This window comes from Anomaloglossus baeobatrachus, chromosome 1 (assembly GCF_048569485.1).
Source record: "Anomaloglossus baeobatrachus isolate aAnoBae1 chromosome 1, aAnoBae1.hap1, whole genome shotgun sequence".
Taxonomy (NCBI): domain Eukaryota; kingdom Metazoa; phylum Chordata; class Amphibia; order Anura; family Aromobatidae; genus Anomaloglossus; species Anomaloglossus baeobatrachus.
In genome coordinates this window covers 784753720-784771466 of record NC_134353.1, presented here as the reverse complement: position 1 = coordinate 784771466, position 17747 = coordinate 784753720, and the positions used below count along the sequence as shown (strand labels likewise).

At 44.6% G+C, this 17747-nt stretch overlaps 1 protein-coding gene and 1 pseudogene across 4 annotated transcripts in view; both read left to right on the top strand.

The window, feature by feature from the left end:
• The window catches only part of PRR16 (proline rich 16), a 584382-nt gene that overhangs the window by 333774 nt on the left and 232861 nt on the right, over positions 1 to 17747 (top strand). The window lies entirely within an intron of this gene.
• LOC142258609 (U5 spliceosomal RNA) lies at positions 12008 to 12130 on the top strand (annotated as a pseudogene).

Sequence of the window (17747 nt, the reverse complement as noted above, 5' to 3'; positions counted from 1 at the left end):
GAAATATAAAAATTACATCAAAATGAGCCCTTATATATCATGACAAATGAAACAAAAATAATTTGACTATTCAATCAAAAACATTTTTAGAGACAATAAAAGCACATGTATGATAAAACCTAAAAATGTGCCTTTGTAAACTTTTTAATGACATCAACATAAAATTGTATTCCTTCATGCACACAATATTATAAATGATTTTTAAAACTAATGAACTGTCTTTGGTAAAGATTGGTATGTTTTGTAAACTGGAGTTGTTCATCCATCTAGGAGTCCTTCATTGAGAGACCCAATAACCAATATTTTGGGATGACTGACATGAGAGACATTTATTTGGTCTTGGGAAGACTCTAAAATATAGAAATAATTAGATAATCAATTAACAAATACTTTTTTGTTTTATCAAGAATTCCCATAGTTTCCTTTTCCACACAATTTCTGTAAGATTAAGGCTATGTGCGCACTTACCGGATTTTGCCGCGGATTTTTTGCGGTTTTGCTGCATGTTTCGCTGCAGAAAATGTTCAAAACATCTCTGCAGTGAATCACCAGCAAAACCTATGGGAAAAAAAATCCTGTGCGCACTAGGCGGATTTTGACAGCTGCATGTTTTGCTGCGGGATTCCCGCAGCAAAAACAATTGCATGTCAATTCTTTTCCGCACGTCGCTGCGGGATTTCTCTCCATTGACTCCAATGTAATCGTGAAATCCTGCAGGGAATAATGCAGGCAGCAAATTCTGTGCGGTTCACTGCATTTTCCTGCGTTATTCCCTGCGGTATTTCGCGGTTTACCTCCAGTAATGTACATTGCTTGCCTGCGGTTTTGCAGGGAAGTGATGTCATTACAGGAAGAGGAAGCGGAGCAGAGAGTAAACAAACACACAGATCACAGACACACAGAACACACACAGACATCACAGACACAGAACACAGACACAGACATATAGAACACACATAGAAAGCAAACGGAAATATAGGAAAAAAAACACGTGTGCTCCGCTGCATATTCACCGTCCAGCCGAGGTAAGCACACAGCGGCGGCCCGGTATTCTCAGGCTGGGGAGGGAGAGGGGCAGGGCTAATGTCCCCCGCCTCATTCCCCCTCCCGCAGCCGAGAATATCAGCCGCAGCTGCCCCGGCACTGTCGCATGCATTATGCGGCAGTACCGGCGTGTCCCCGGCTCTTCCTGCAGCCGTGTAGCAGTGGCAGTCAGGGTAATACAAGGGGTTAATGGTGGTGGATCACCGCCATTAACTCCAGGCTTCATCATAGCAGCGTCTATGTGACAGCTGACATGATCAACCCGTAAGTAAAGTGAAAAAACACACACCGAAAAATCCTTTATTTTAAATAAAACACAAACAAGCCTTGTTCACCCTTTTATTAACCCCTCCCAAAACAAACCTCCAGCGTAATCCACAGCTCCAGCATAATCCACAGGTCCTGCGCTGCTTACATCCAGCCACGACTGACACAGCGCTGAATGAATGCAGCCTCGCAGCAGACAGCAGAGGTAATTACCGGTCATTTCCCACGGCCGGTAATGTGCACTCACTGCCGACCGTGGGAAATGCAGCGATCTGTCCTCTAGCTATCCCTCTATCTATTTATCTGTCTATCTATCTATCCCTCTATCTATTCATCTGTCTATCTATCTATCCCTCTATCTATTCTTCTGTCTCTTTATCTATCTATCTACTATCTAAGAAGGAAATTATTTTTTTTTTATTTTTTTTCAACGTGCTTTATTGCATTGAATGCAATAAGCACATGTACCAACCCGCACGCGGCAAAACCGCGGCAATACCGCGAACAATACCGCGGTAAAACCGCAGCAAACCGCATGCGGTTTTCGGGTGCGGTTTGCCGCGTTTTTTTACCGCGGGTGCGGTAATCTTTGAGAGCATGCGGAATTTTCTCAAGAAAATTCCATTTCCCAGTGCACACATAGCCTAAAGCACAACTTCAGCATTTGCTTTTGTTGCACAGCTGGAGTGGAGCTTTAACCCCTTCAGCCCCCGGGCACTTTCCGTTTTTGCGTTTTTGTTTTTTGCTCCCCTTCTTCCGAGAGGCGTAACTTTTTTATTTTTCCATCAATCTTGCCATATGAGGGCTTGTTTTTTGCGGGACGAGTTGTACTTTTAAATGAAACCATAAGGTTTACCATATAGTGTACTGGAAAACAGCAAAAAAATTCCAAGTGCGGAAAAATTGCAAAAAAAGTGGGATTGTACAATAGTTTTTGGGATATTTTATTCACCGTGTTCACTATATGGTAAAACTGATGTGTGGGTATGATGCCTCAGGTCGGTGCGAGTTTATAGACACCAAACATGTATAGGTTTACTTGTATCTAAGGGGTTAAAAAAATTCACAAGCTTGTCCGAAAAACGTGGCGCACGTTTTGCGCCATTTTCCAAAACCCGTAGCGTTCTCATTTTTCAGGATCTGAGGCTCAGTGATGGCTTATTTTTTGCGTCTCGACCTGACGTTCTTAACGGTACCATTTTTGCACAGATGCTACGTTTTGATCGCCTGTTATTGCATTTTGCGCAAAATTTGCGGCGACCAAAAAACGTAATTTTGGCGTTTGGAATTTTTTTGCCGCTACGCCGTTTACTGATCAGATTCATTGATTTTATATTTTGATAGATCGGGCATTTCTGAACGTGGCGATACCAAATATGTGTGTATTTTTTATTTTTTTAACCCTTTAATTTTCAATGGGGTGAAAGGGGGGTGATTTGAACTTTTAGGTTTTTTATTTTTTTTTAATTTTTTAAAACTTTTTTTTTTACTTTTTTTTTTTATTTTACTAGTCCCCCTAGGGGGCTATTGCGATCAGCAATCCGATCGCTCTGCACTATCTGCAGATCTCAGCTACAGAGCTGAGAACTGCAGATTTGCTGCTTCACTTTCAATGCCGGCTGTATTCCGGCATTGAGAGGAAGTGACTCATGTTAGCCACAGGCGTCATCACATGACCCTGTGCTACCATGGCAACCGCCGAAAGTCACGTGATCATGTCACGTGACCTCCGGCGGGGGGCGGGGTAAGTCACTGTCATGGCGGCGCCCATATACATATCGCTGCCAAGACTTTGGCAGCGAAATGTAAGGGGTTAATGGCCGCGGATGGAAGCGATTCGTTAAGGGGTTAAATTAAGTCCCCTGCACCTAGCCTTATGCTCACCTGCCGCCATCTTCATCTGTTATCCACGTTGCTCTGGTCAATCTTCTGTGATTTGTGACCTACTAGAAGCTCCAGTGTTTACTTAAGCGTGCTGATAGGTAACAATTCAATGCTAGTCTCTATGAGAGCCTCATTCTATTTTAGTTCTTGCTCTAATAGAGATGCATTCTGAGCATGTGACATAATTTCTGATCAGCAGTCAGAAGTTGCAGGCACTAAATAGTGACGTGGGACTGGAGCAGGCTCAGTAAAAGATCAAACCACCAGAAGGTGAATGTAACCAGGCTGTGTCAAGTGTATATATATACACTGGGACCCTAATTTGAAATGACTCTATCTGGGTTAAAAACCTACATGTCTGGGCAGAAAGGATCCAGCTATCAAAGAGGGTTGACACAGCCTGGTTACATTCACCTTCTGGTGGTTTGATCTTTTACTGAGCCTGCTCCGGTCCCACGTCTCTATTTAGTGCCTGTAACTTCTGACTGCCGAGATATATAGATATATATATATATATATATATATATATATATATATATATATAAATAAAAGAGATCACCTTGTTGTGGTACCGGGCTCACATGTATTGGCCAATACATCTCTTTTTTTCAAATATTCCAACAGCAGTAATGCAATACCAGAGTTCCCTTATGCAATGTTAGCATTTTAGAGTGCAGCTGTATGTATTTTGTAGAAAATGAATACTGTATATGACAGGGGGCAGAGGACTTAGATTTAAAGCATCACTCCAGCGCTGAAAAAAAATCTAAAATGCTGGAGTAGTGCTTTAATCAGTACTTATTTTGGTGATAAAAGGAACCCCATTGGGACCATGTTCTCCTCTTTATTAGTTATTAGTGATGAGCGAGTATGCTTGTTACTACTCGGTACTCGCACGAGTATCACTGTACTCGGGCTACTTGGCGGGGACCGAGTAATCTCGCGATACTCGTGCTGTACTCGTGGTCTTCATTTCTGCATGTTGGCGCTCTTTTGAGAGCCAGCCCTCAAGCAGGGATTGGCTGGCAGACCACTGCAATGCCACAGCCCTGTTAGTTGTGGAATTGCAGTGATTGGCCGGCCCGCACAGCGTGACCGAGCCTTTATACCGGCCGGCGCGCTGTGTGTCCATCCAGACAGTCAGTGCAGGGAGAGTGTCGCTGCTTCAGGGAAAGGTTTGCGGCCCTTTATAGCTATTTCCGTAGCAGGGCTGCAAACAGTGTGACCAAAAGTCCTTCTCAGGACTATTCTAGTTGTATACAGGCAGGCAGGGTATAGCCAGGTCGGAGTACAGTAGCAGAGTCCTTCTCAGGACTATTGTTGCTGTATACAGGCAGGGTATAGCCAGGTCGGAATACAGGCTAGTGACCAGAAGAGTCCTTGTCAGGACTATTGTACCAGTATACAGGCAGGCAGGAAGGCAGGCAGGGTATATAGCCATTCCTAGTGGTGACCGTATACCAGCCTTCATCATATCTGGGGCTGGTGTACACAGTCTAAAACAGTCCAGATAGTGTCAGAGTTCTCATTAATTTTTGCTCCTAAAACCTGTTAGGTTCTTAGTGCGTCCGTGCTTGCATTTAAAAACCGCACGTGTGTGCCTGTCGGTGGCAGCGTACAGGTGCACTTGTGTGCGTTTTTACCAAACTATTATATAACGCACAAGTGTAGTGTATAATACACGTCAGTCAGCAGTGGCTGATAGTGTCAGAGTTCTCATTAATTTTTGCTCCTAAAACCTGTTAGGTTCTTAGTGCGTCCGTGCTTGCATTTAAAAACCGCACGTGTGTGCCTGTCGGTGGCAGCGTACAGGTGCACTTGTGTGCGTTTTTACCAAACTATTATATAACGCACAAGTGTAGTGTATAATACACGTCAGTCAGCAGTGGCTGATAGTGTCAGAGTTCTCATTAATTTTTGCTCCTAAAACCTGTGAGGTTCTTAGTGCGTCCGTGCTTGCATTTAAAAACCGCACATGTGTGCCTGTCGGTGGCAGCGTACAGGTGCACGATTTGCACAAACTTGGATATAACGCCCAAGTCTAGTGAATACACGTCACCACAGCATTGCAAAATGCGCAAGGGCGTTGGCAAGGAACAAGGAAGTGGACGTGATGGTGGTGCAGGCAGAGGCCGAGGTCGTGGGCAAGCTCTAATTTCGCCACAACAAAGGGCCACATCTAGTCGCTCGCACGTCCTGTCCCAAATTCTTGGGGACCGCAGCAGTACACCGCTCTTGAACCAAGACCAGTGTCAACAGGTTGTTAGCTGGATAGCGGATAATGCTTCCAGTCAGATTGGCACCACCACAAACACTCTGTCTTCCACACGGTCAAGTGTCAGTAGCCGTGATACTGCACCGCACATTTCAGAACCTGATCCTCCTTCCTACCACAAGGCTGAGTACACATCCTCGGACATTAATGATCCCACACTTGGACACTCGGAAGAGCTGTTCACGTTTCCATTCGCACATTCTGGCCTCTCGCCAGCTAATGTTGAAGTGGGTCATGAGGAGATCGTATGTACAGATGCCCAAATATTTGAGCAGCCACATTCTCACGAAGTTGGCAACGTGTCTCAACAAGGGGTGGACGATGATGAGACACAATTGTCAGGAAGTCAGGAGGAGGAGCAGGGTGCGGAAGAGGAAGACGACGTGGTGGATGATCCAGTAACTGACCCAACCTGGCAGGAGGATATGCAGAGCGAGGACAGCAGTGCACAGGGGGAGGGAGGCATAGCATCCCAACAGGCAGTAAGAAGCAGGGTGGTGGCTCCAGGCAGAAGTCAGGCAACCGTTCCCCGGAACAACAACACGACACAAGGTGCCTGTACAAATGTTATGTCTTCCCGAGTCTGGCAGTTTTTTAAGTTGGCTCCAGATGATTCTAAAAAGGCCATTTGCAACACCTGCCGTGCCAGCATTAGCAGGGGTACCAAAACTAGCAGCCTGACCACCACCAGCATGATCAGGCACATGTCAGCCAAGCACCCGACTTTGTGGGAAGTACAACAGAGTCGAGGAGCAGTGCTTGCTGATGTCACTGCTACGTCTTTGCTGGTTGTGCATGCGAGCCAATCCCCTGTCCATGCTGCCTGCGAACAAGCCTCCTCCGGTCCTGCACCTGCAGTTGCCTACGCAGAAATAACACCATCATCAAGCACGTCCTTGTCCCAGTGCAGCGTTCAGTTATCCATTCAGCAAACCTTTGAACGCAGGCGCAAATACACTGCCAACACCCCACATGCCACAGTTCTAAATGCTAACATTTCGCGACTGCTTGCACTGGAAATGTTGCCTTTTAGGCTGGTGGAGACAGAAGCATTCCGCGACCTGATGGCGGCAGCTGTCCCACGTTACTCGGTCCCCAGCCGCCACTATTTCTCCCGGTGTGCCGTCCCCGCGTTGCATAACCACGTGTCACAAAACATCACACGTGCCCTGAACAACGCTGTTTCACCCAAAGTCCACCTAACCACAGACACGTGGACAAGTGCTTGTGGGCAAGGCCGCCACATCTCGTTGACGGCACACTGGGTTAATATTGTGGAAGCTGGGACCCAGTCTGAGCGAGGGACGGAACACGTCCTTCCCACACCAAGGTTTGCAGGCCCTACCTCAGTCAGTGTTTCACCCACACTCTACAGCTCCGGAATGTCATGCTCTTCAGCCTCCTCCTCCTCCTGCGCATCCTCATCCACTGTACCCTCCACACCAGTCCCAAGCTGGAAGCACTGCAGCACTGCCTCAGCGAAGCGGCAACAGGCTGTGCTGAAGCTAATCTGCATAGGTGACAAACCCCACAATGCAGAAGAGGTGTGGACAGCTCTGAAACAGCAGGCAGATCACTGGCTCACACCTCTGAACCTAAAGCCAGGAAAGGTCGTGTGTGACAATGGCCGGAACCTGGTGGCAGCTTTGAGGCGAGGCCAGCTGACACATGTTCCATGCGTGGCCCATGTGCTCAACCTCGTGGTTCAGCGGTTTCTAAAGTCATACCCAGAGCTGTCTGATCTGCTGGTAAAAGTTCGCCGCCTGTCTGCACATTTTCAAAAGTCACCTACTACTTCAGCCGGCCTTGCCGGCTTTCAGCGCCGTTTGCATCTTCCGGCTCACAGACTGGTGTGTGATGTCCCCACGCGTTGGAATTCAACTCTGCACATGTTGGTCAGGATATGTGAGCAGAAGAGGGCAGTTGTTGAGTACCTGCATCACCTAAGCCGTCGGGAAATGGGTCAAACTCCACACATAACACCTGAGGAGTGGAGATGGATGTCCGACCTATGTACCATCCTCCAAAACTTTGAGGACTCCACCAAGATGGTGAGTGGTGATGACGCCATTATTAGCGTCACCATACCGCTACTCTGCCTTCTAAAACGGTCTCTGCTCAAAACCAAACATGATGCATTGCAGGCGGAGCGTGATGAGTTGCAGCAAGAAACAGTAGTGGGTGTGGGTGATAACACACAGCCCAGCCTCGTCTCATCACAACGTGCAGTGGAGGACTATGACGAGGAGGAGGATGAAGACATGGAGCAAATCTCCGGCCAAATTGAGGATATGACATGCACACCAGTCCTATCCTCGGTTCAGCGTGGCTGGCCAGAGGACAAGGTAGATGAGGAGGAGGAGGAGGAGGAGGAGGACAGCATGTTCAGTCATCGTGTTGGTCAGGCTACTGAAGTCCTGGCTGTTAAGAGTCTGGCGCACATGGCTGACTTTATGGTAAGCTGCCTGTCTCGTGACCCTCGCGTTAAGAACATCTTGGCCGACAATCATTACTGGTTGGTAACACTGTTAGACCCACGCTACAAGGAGAACTTTATGTCTCTTATTCCCGAGGCGGAGAGGTCAACCAAAATTCAGCAGTTCCGGAAGGCCATAGTCACGGAAGTAGGCAAAGCATTCCCCTCACAAAACGCTAGCGGCATAGGTCAGGAATCAGTGGACAACCAAGGCGTACAGCTGAGAGAGGCACAAGTCCAATCCGCCAGAGGTAGGGGAACAGTCTTTAAGATGTGGGACAGTTTTCTCAGCCCCTCACGTACCACAGCCCCTGAGGTGCGGGGTTGTGCCACAAGAAATCCTAAGTTTGCCCAGATGCTCAAGGAGTACCTTGCAGATCGAACAACTGTACTCCGACATTCCTCTGTGCCTTACAATTATTGGGTATCCAAGGTGGACACATGGCATGAATTGGCTCTCTACGCCTTGGAAGTCCTGGCCTGCCCTGCCGCTAGCGTTTTGTCAGAGCGTGTTTTTAGTGCCGCAGGTGGAATCATTACAGATAAACGCACCCGCCTGTCAACTGAAAATGCTGATAGGCTGACTCTGATCAAGATGAACAAGGGTTGGATTGGGCCAGACTTCACCACACCACCAGCAAATGAGAGCGGAATTTAAAGTTTGTAACGGGAATTTGCCATGTACCTCCAGTCACCCATGGGTACACACTTCTGGACTTTGGATAATCGCTGGACTGCTCCTCCTTCTCCTCATGCGCCACCATGATGACCATTACAAGAGTTAGGCCTTTGTTTCAGGTATACCCTCAGTGGTAAATTTTTTCGCCCATTCCTTGCAGAATGGACATTACAACGACAGGAGACCCGCTCCTTTGCAATGGGAACAATGTTTTGAGGCCCTCATGCACGTCTCTATCCAGAGACAACGTGGAGCCTCCCAATTTTTGGCTGCCCTGCCAAAGGGCTATACTATAATACACCCACTTCCTGACAATGGACACTTAATGTTTTGAGGCCCTCATGCACGTCTCTATCCAGGGACAACGTGGAGCCTCCCAATTTTTGGCTGCCCTGCCTAAGGGCTATACTACAATAGACCCACTTCCTTCCAATGGGCACTTCAGGTTTACAGGCCCTCATGCACGTCTCTATCCAGGGACAACGTGGAGCCTCCCAATTTTTGGCTGCCCTGCCTAAGGTTTATACTACAATAGACCCACTTCCTTCCAATGGGCACTTTAGGTTTACAGGCCCTCATGCACGTCTATATCCAGGGACAACGTGGAGCCTCCCAATTTTTGGCTGCCCTGCCTAAGGGCTATACTACAATAGACCCACTTCCTTCCAATGGGCACTTCAGGTTTACAGGCCCTCATGCACATCTCTATCCAGGGACAACGTGGAGCCTCCCAATTTTTGGCTGCCCTGCCTAAGGGCTATACTACAATAGACCCACTTCCTTCCAATGGGCACTTCAGGTTTACAGGCCCTCATGCACGTCTCTATCCAGGGACAACGTGGAGCCTCCCAATTTTTGGCTGCCCTGCCTAAGGGCTATACTACAATAGACCCACTTCCTTCCAATGGGCACTTCAGGTTTACAGGCCCTCATGCACATCTCTATCCAGGGACAACGTGGAGCCTCCCAATTTTTGGCTGCCCTGCCTAAGGGCTATACTACAATAGACCCACTTCCTTCCAATGGGCACTTCAGGTTTACAGGCCCTCATGCACGTCTCTATCCAGGGACAACGTGGAGCCTCCCAATTTTTGGCTGCCCTGCCTAAGGGCTATACTACAATAGACCCACTTCCTTCCAATGGGCACTTCAGGTTTACAGGCCCTCATGCACGTCTCTATCCAGGGACAACGTGGAGCCTCCCAATTTTTGGCTGCCCTGCCTAAGGGTTATACTACAATAGACCCACTTCCTTCCAATGGGCACTTCAGGTTTACAGGCCCTCATGCACGTCTCTATCCAGGGACAACGTGGAGCCTCCCAATTTTTGGCTGCCCTGCCTAAGGGCTATACTACAATAGGCCCACTTCCTTCCAATAGGCACTTCAGGTTTACAGGCCCTCATGCACGTCTGTATGCAGGGTCATTGGTGGACCTCACAATTTTGGACTGCCCTGGCAAAGGAAAATACTACAAAGACTCAGTTCCTAAAAATGGGCACATTAGACTCAGAGGCCTTTATGTACGTCTCTTCTCAGGGACATCGGAGTGCCACACAATGTTTTACGTAAAATCTTTCATGTATTGATCTCAAAAAGTAACATACATTACCTCTATCTCACTATTGGGTATGTGCCCTTAACATTTCCGCCATGAAAATTCATTTTGGTGTCATTTTGGAAGGTTTTCTGGTGAGTCCGTAAAAATGGCGTAAAACGTGGACAAAATTGTTCACAGCTGTGACTTTTGAGTGATAAATGCTTCAAGGGGTCTTCCCCATGCTGTTGCCATGTCATTTGAGCACTCTTCTGAGACTTTTGTGCCATTTTTAGGGTTTCTACATGCTGCCGGTGGTCATTTCACAAAAATACTCTGGTCTCCCATAGGATAACATTGGGCTCGGTGCTCGGGCCGAGTACACGAGTATCTTGGGATGCTCGGCCCGAGCCTCGAGCACCCGAGCTTTTTAGTACTCGCTCATCACTATTAGTTATCCTATATATTTCTTGCAGGGAGAAATATTTTAATTTTTCAGAATCAAATTAATATCTGTCCATCATTACCTGTGTACTACGTCGACTATATATCAATTGTATTGACGTAGATCCCATATTTACTCATTCTAATCAGGATGTCACATCAAATTTTTTATTTTAGGGCAACATTTTGATGGGCAACATGGAATCCTCCACTTATTAAAAACCCTTTTGTGGCAATATGATTTTCCAAGCAGATAAATGCCATCCTTTTCTCAACAGCGAAATGGTGAATTCATTATGTCTAAAACGCATTTACCCTGATAAAGAAACCTTTAAGAAAGAAAGTAAAAAGATTAAAACAAAATTGAAAAGAAAGGCATTTAAGAATCAAACTATTGAAAAAGACAATAGGAAAATGAAAAGGGACAATGTGTTATATGCTAAACATAAAAATAAAAAAACTGAATAAAAGGAAAATAAATGAGTGCGTTGATGAAAAATGATAAAACAATAGTAAATTTCAGTAGTCCTTATAACTTCACATACAATAAAATAAAAAATATTGTTTGAAGATAAATCCCAATTTGATACCAGGATGAAGCCCTCAAAAAAATTCTAAAGAGGGTTACAGTTGTATAGTAAGGAAAGTCTGGTCTTTAGGAAAGATGAGCCAACCTTTGGATGTTTGGTTCCCTGGCCGCAAACGAGCCTAGCTCCACAGGCTCAAGTTTGACCCGAACCCTGGATCAAGTCACTGATTGGCAGTTTGAGTCTCCACCCACATACATCCAGCCATAAGCAGATCACTTCCGGGGAAGGGTGGACCATATTTTGTAAACTTTATTTGTTGCACACTACATGTGATCACGGTGTTGTTACCCCCAGTGTGCACCGTTCAATCACTGCAAGCGGCTCGCACAGGGCTGAGCACCAAGCGTACCTGAGCACAGCGTTGCTCATACGAGTGAAGTCCACATTTAAAGCATTCGATCCTTGAACCCCAACCTTGATTTTTAATTTGGTGTTCGGTTCGAAAACCCAACCTCAGGTTTGCTCATCTCAAGTTTTTAGGTAATTCTTTCTTATTCACATTTAGTAGACGTTATTCAGAGAATTAAAATAATTTAGCACTTTGTAGAAATTCAGGAGGCTAATATAGACAGCTTGATGTTTTTTGGTATAAAGAAAAGAGTTTCAAGGCCACGAGCTTATTGAGGATTTGGTGAGTTCGTTACCTCAGTATTTGTAGCCAAAACAAAGAATGGAACAGTCAAAGGAAAAGTACAATAGAAATATGGGCATCACTTCTAGAATTCTTACCGACTCCTAGATTTGGTTTACAAACGCTTAGGTAAAAATCTCACCATACACTCACTGTATGCCCATGACTTAATGGTCCAGACAGACTCTGGATTCTCTTTAGAATGTAAAAATCTTTTGCCTTTTACTAAAGATTTCTGTGGAGAGGATCATTATCGTATGCCTTGTGTCATACATGTTAAATTGCTTCTTATGGCATCATATAATAGTTTATTTAAACTTAGAAGCAAATCTTCTCTCACACAGCCTTATGAGCCTGCAATATTGCTTGGGCTGCCAAATTAAAATGAAATATTATCTAGTGCCTGTACTAGAACAGTGACACACAATAGCAAAATCACCATAAAAAATGGAGCAATGCTTGCGTGTCATTACCAAGCAATAACTTTAAAATGAGGAATCTATCAGCCATGTGAATATTGTACCATTCTTTTTCTTTGAAAGAAGGGCCATTTCAGAAGACATTAGGTTTCAATATACAGTTTCCTTAAGCTGGAAATGGATAAGATGTAAATATAATTGATATGAGCATTATTTGTGGAATAGGCTTGTAACCAATGCTATTAGCTGCACAATTGCAGGTGTGATTTGCACAATGGGATGTATCTACTGCTAAAATAAAGCTAATAATCAAATATAAATGTCGTTCTTGAATAGGAAACATTTAAAATGCTGTTTTATATATAATATGAAACCATATTAATTTTATATCCATCCTCGATTCCCAGCATTGTCTTGGGTATCCGTTTCTCTAGTTAGCTGTATATCTTTGGCTGAGGTCTTTATTGTTAACAGTATCTTATATGGTTCTGTATTAAATAGATATCCTCAAGTTATAACTTGAGCCGTTCACTTCTCTGTAGTCTCCTTCTTACTCCCTGGTTGCTTTGTTGGTAGGATACTCCTACTATAATGATATTTCTAGTCAGTTTCCTTCTGCTACTATTATTGTGCTCAATTAACACTATTTGCAGAGATAAAAATTCATTTGAACCAGCACATGCCTCAGAAAAGTGAGAACCATGATTAGGTGAACTGCTCTGAAAATTGCCTTGCTGGACACTGGGGATGGTAATTATGTATGACTAATAATTGCAGCTTGGTCAGGAGTTTAAAGTTAGGGGGTTGTGCGCATCTAACTGATATATAGAAATCAATGGAGAGAACTGACTACAATTTTAAAAATTAACTCATCTTCTAGAATGTAGCTACTGCACATACTCAGCCAGTTTCCAGTAGAATCAAGCTGTACACTATGTAAGATAAAAGTTTTCACATTATGAGAATGGAAGCAGATGGAAATAGCAAATAATAATAATAATTAATAATAATTTTATTCATTTATATAGTGCTATTAATTCCACAGCGCTTTACATATAATAGCAACACTGTCCCCATTGGGGATCACAATCTAGAGTCCCTATCTGTATGTCTTTGGAGTGTGGGAGGAAACCGGAGTACCCGGAGGAAACCCACGCAAACACGGGGAGAACATACAAACTCCTTGCAGATAGTGTCCTTGGTGGGATTTGAACCCAGTACACCAGCGCAAGACTGCAGTGCTAACAACTGAGTCACCAAGCCGCCCATCAGTTGCAAACTTGTTTATATTCATTCTGTCTACTAAAGCAATTTAATACATTAAGAATGCCCCTTTAAGCTTATGTCATCATTCCTTTTTTGGTACATTGACATATATTTGAGACTTTGGTTACATTCATGGTGTAAGCAGTGCAACACCTTTTGCCAATAACAGACAATCTGTCAATGTACTTAAATCAGTATTGGCATTCTTTCAGTTTTAGTATGTTGTAATTAGAGATGAGTGAACCTTAGGTTCAAAGATTTGGGTTCGGGTGCTGAAAATGACATGAAAATCCCCAGGTGAGTATAGCGCTGTGCTCGTGTGTGAGTGATGCCCTGTATTCTGCGCTCTGTGGGATGTGTGTGATCGGCTCAAATTTGGCTCACATTCAGTGTTCTTAAATGTTTTGTTCACGGAGAATAAAAAAAGAAAAAAAAAAGCACCGCCCACCCACCTCCAGAAGTGTTTTGCTATGGGCCAAGAACAACACACTTCTGGAGTTGGGTGGTGTTTTTTTTCTTTTTTAATTCTCCATGAACAAAACATCTGAGAATGCTGAATGTAAGCTGAATTTTAGCCGATCAAACAGTAACCGCAGCGTGGACAATGCACGGCATCACTCACACATGAGCACAGTGCTATACTCACATTGGTGATTTTCACGTCATTTTCTGAGCCCAAACCCCGAGCCTCAAGCCTAAAGTTCGCTCATCTCTAGTTGTATTTTATTAGATTTGAAAACTGGAAAAATAAACAATATTTTTCATACAGTAAAGAGTCTGTTTTTTATTTTCTAGCTTACCATGTGAAACATTAAAAAAATGGTCAGTTGGGCTTAATTGATAATTTGTGTATCCAAGCACCATAGTGAAACTGTTAAAGGGAACCTGTCATCAGATTTGGCGACTATAAGCTCTGGTCCACCAACAGTGGTCTCTTATATACAGCATTTTACCATGCTGTATACAAGAGCCCAGGCCGCTGTGTAGATTGTAAAAATCACTTTATAATACTTACCTAAGGGGTGTTGTGTTGCAGACTGATTGGATGGGTGTTTCCTTTCTCTGAGACCGTTTCCTCCTGTTTCGGCCATCTTTGTCCTCCATCTTCCGAAGCCTGGGTGCATGACGCGTCCTACGTCATGCACACAAGCTGGCATTGAGGCACTGTGCAGGCACATTACAATACTTTGATCTGTCCTGCTCATGGCAGATCAAAGTGCGCCTGCGCAGGACCCCAGTGTCGGCTTTTGTGGATGACGTAGGATGCGTCATGCACCCAGGCTTCAGAATAGGGAAGACAAAGATGTCCGAAAGAGGAGGCACTGGTACCAGAGAACAGAAACACCCATCCGACTAGTCTGCACACCGCACCACTCCTTAGGAGAGTATTATAAAATGATTTTTACGTTCTATACAGCGGCCTGGGCTCTTATATACAGCATGTTAGAATGCTGTATACAAGAGCCCACTGGTGGTGGCCGAAGCTTATACTCACCAAATCTGGAGACAGGTTCCCTTTAAACTTTCATGGCAGTTGACAGAAAGAGGTATACCTCCCCTACACCTGGTTGGTCACACAACTGCTTGCTAGGCAGCAGATAATCTAAAGAAAACAAGCCAGGACTCAAAATAAATGAACTAAAATTTGGAATTTATTACTTGTATCCATTGGGATTCCACTAGCAGGAAATATGAATACTGCTTATGCGATTTAGGCACAACTGGCCCTTAATCATTGTAGGTGAAGTATGACTTTTTTCAGTCAGAGGTATGAAAGGCTCTTTGGTACCCAATGTAAAGATTTCAAAATGCCCCTTTCATTGGTTCCTGAACTTCTGAATCTAAGCTGTCTTATGGCCCCATCACATATGTGCACTTTTTATTGTAGGACTGGCTGGAGACCCTGCCATTTATATAAAGTAGTGTTCTTCAGCTTATACAGTCCTTCCCTTATTTTGCTTTATAGTCATAACTTACTCTATGGAATTGGCCACTTCCATCTACTGATATTAATGTGTTTAATTTATCTTACTTGTATGATTTCTGCATAAGAATAAATCTAAAGATAATCACAAAATTGAAAAAAAGGAGATTTACTGATCAAATCATAGCAGCTCAAAACTTCTAGCCAACACTGTTCATTATAAATATGGAAAACTGTAATGATCAGTAATTCCTACTTCTGTCATTCTATAGCTGTCAATGATATTTCCCTCACCAAATTATACATTATAAAGTTATAGACTTTATAATGTAGAGTAAAAAGTGTCTTGACTCCCGAAATATTAGAAATATGGAAAAAATGTTACAGTATTAAGCAAATAATAAGGAAAATGTCAGACGCTGATATACAAAGGAATGTTTAATTTTCTCCATCACTTAATATAAAATAAGAGATGTCAGAACTTTACACAAGGATTTTAGAAAATTACACGTATTAGATGTATGGCGACAGTCTTCATAGAACGGCTAGGCTATGTGTTGCTCTCATATGTCAGCAAATAAAAAGGTCATACATTTCCATTCACTGAAGCTCTAAAATCAAATTATTTTACAGCTTTTTGATTTTATCTCAGATAGACCAATTTCTTTACAATAATGTGCAAATGAAAAAATAGAGCGAAAGAGAAGAGAAGAAAAAGAAAGAAGAAGGAAGGAGGGAGAGGAAGATAGGAGGGAGAGGAAGGAACGAAGGAGGGAGAGGAAGGAAGGAGGGAGATAAAGTAAGGAAGAAGGGAGAGGAAAGAAGAAAGGAGGGATAGAAAGGAAGGAAGGAGGGACAGGAAGGATGGAGAGGAAGAAAGGAAGGAGGAAGACAAAGGAAGGAAGGAGGGAGAGGAAGGAGGGAGAGGAAGAAAGGAAGGAGGAAGACAAAGGAAGGAAGAAGGGAGAGAGGAAGGAAGGAAGGAGGTAGAGAAAGGAAAGAAGGAAGGAAGGAGAGAAAGGAAGGAAGGAAGGAAGGAAGGAGGGAGGGAGAGAAAGGAAGGAAAGAAGGAAGGAAGGAGGGAGAGAAAGGAATAAGGAAGGAGGGAGAGAAAGTAAGGAAAGAAGAAGGGAGAGAAAGGAAGGAAGGAGGATGAGGAAGGAAGGAGGGAGAGGAAGGAAGGAGGGAGAGAAAGGATGGAGGGAGAGAAAGAAAGGAAGGAGGGAGAGAAAGGAAAGAAGGAAGGAAGGAGAGAAAGGAAGGAAGGAAGGAGGGAGGGAGAGAAAGGAAGGAAAGAAGGAAGGAAGGAGGGAGAGAAAGGAATAAGGAAGGAGGGAGAGAAAGTAAGGAAAGAAGAAGGGAGAGAAAGGAAGGAAGGAGGGAGAGGAAGGAAGGAGGGAGAGGAAGGAAGGAGGGAGAGAAAGGATGGAGGGAGAGAAAGAAAGGAAGGAGGGAGAGGAAGGAGGGAGAGGAAGAAAGGAAGGAGGAAGACAAAGGAAGGAAGAAGGGAGAGAGGAAGGAAGGAAGGAGGTAGAGAAAGGAAAGAAGGAAGGAAGGAGAGAAAGGAAGGAAGGAAGGAAGGAGGGAGGGAGAGAAAGGAAGGAAAGAAGGAAGGAAGGAGGGAGAGAAATGAATAAGGAAGGAGGGAGAGAAAGTAAGGAAAGAAGAAGGGAGAGAAAGGAAGGAAGGAGGATGAGGAAGGAAGGAGGGAGAGGAAGGAAGGAGGGAGAGAAAGGATGGAGGGAGAGAAAGAAAGGAAGGAGGGAGAGAAAGGAAAGAAGGAAGGAAGGAGAGAAAGGAAGGAAGGAAGGAGGGAGGGAGAGAAAGGAAGGAAAGAAGGAAGGAAGGAGGGAGAGAAAGGAATAAGGAAGGAGGGAGAGAAAGTAAGGAAAGAAGAAGGGAGAGAAAGGAAGGAAGGAGGGAGAGGAAGGAAGGAGGGAGAGGAAGGAAGGAGGGAGAGAAAGGATGGAGGGAGAGAAAGAAAGGAAGGAGGGAGAGAAAGGAAGGAAGGAAGGAAGGAGGGGAAGAAAGGAAGGAAGGAGAGAGGGAGAGAAAGGAAGGAAAGAAGGAAGGAAGGATCATGATTCTCTGTGCAGAGCATTTCACAGACCTGGAGATGCTCTGCGGCACTTACAGATCTGATAATATGTCCATTCGTTGGGCAGAGCATCTTGCCCTTCGGAGATGCTCTGTGGCACTTACAGTTCTGGCAGTGGGTCTATTCCTTTGTACAGAGCATCTTGCCCTTGGAGATGCTCTGCGTCACCATCCTTGATAATGAACTAGCAGCTTAGTCACTATGCTGGAGTCCA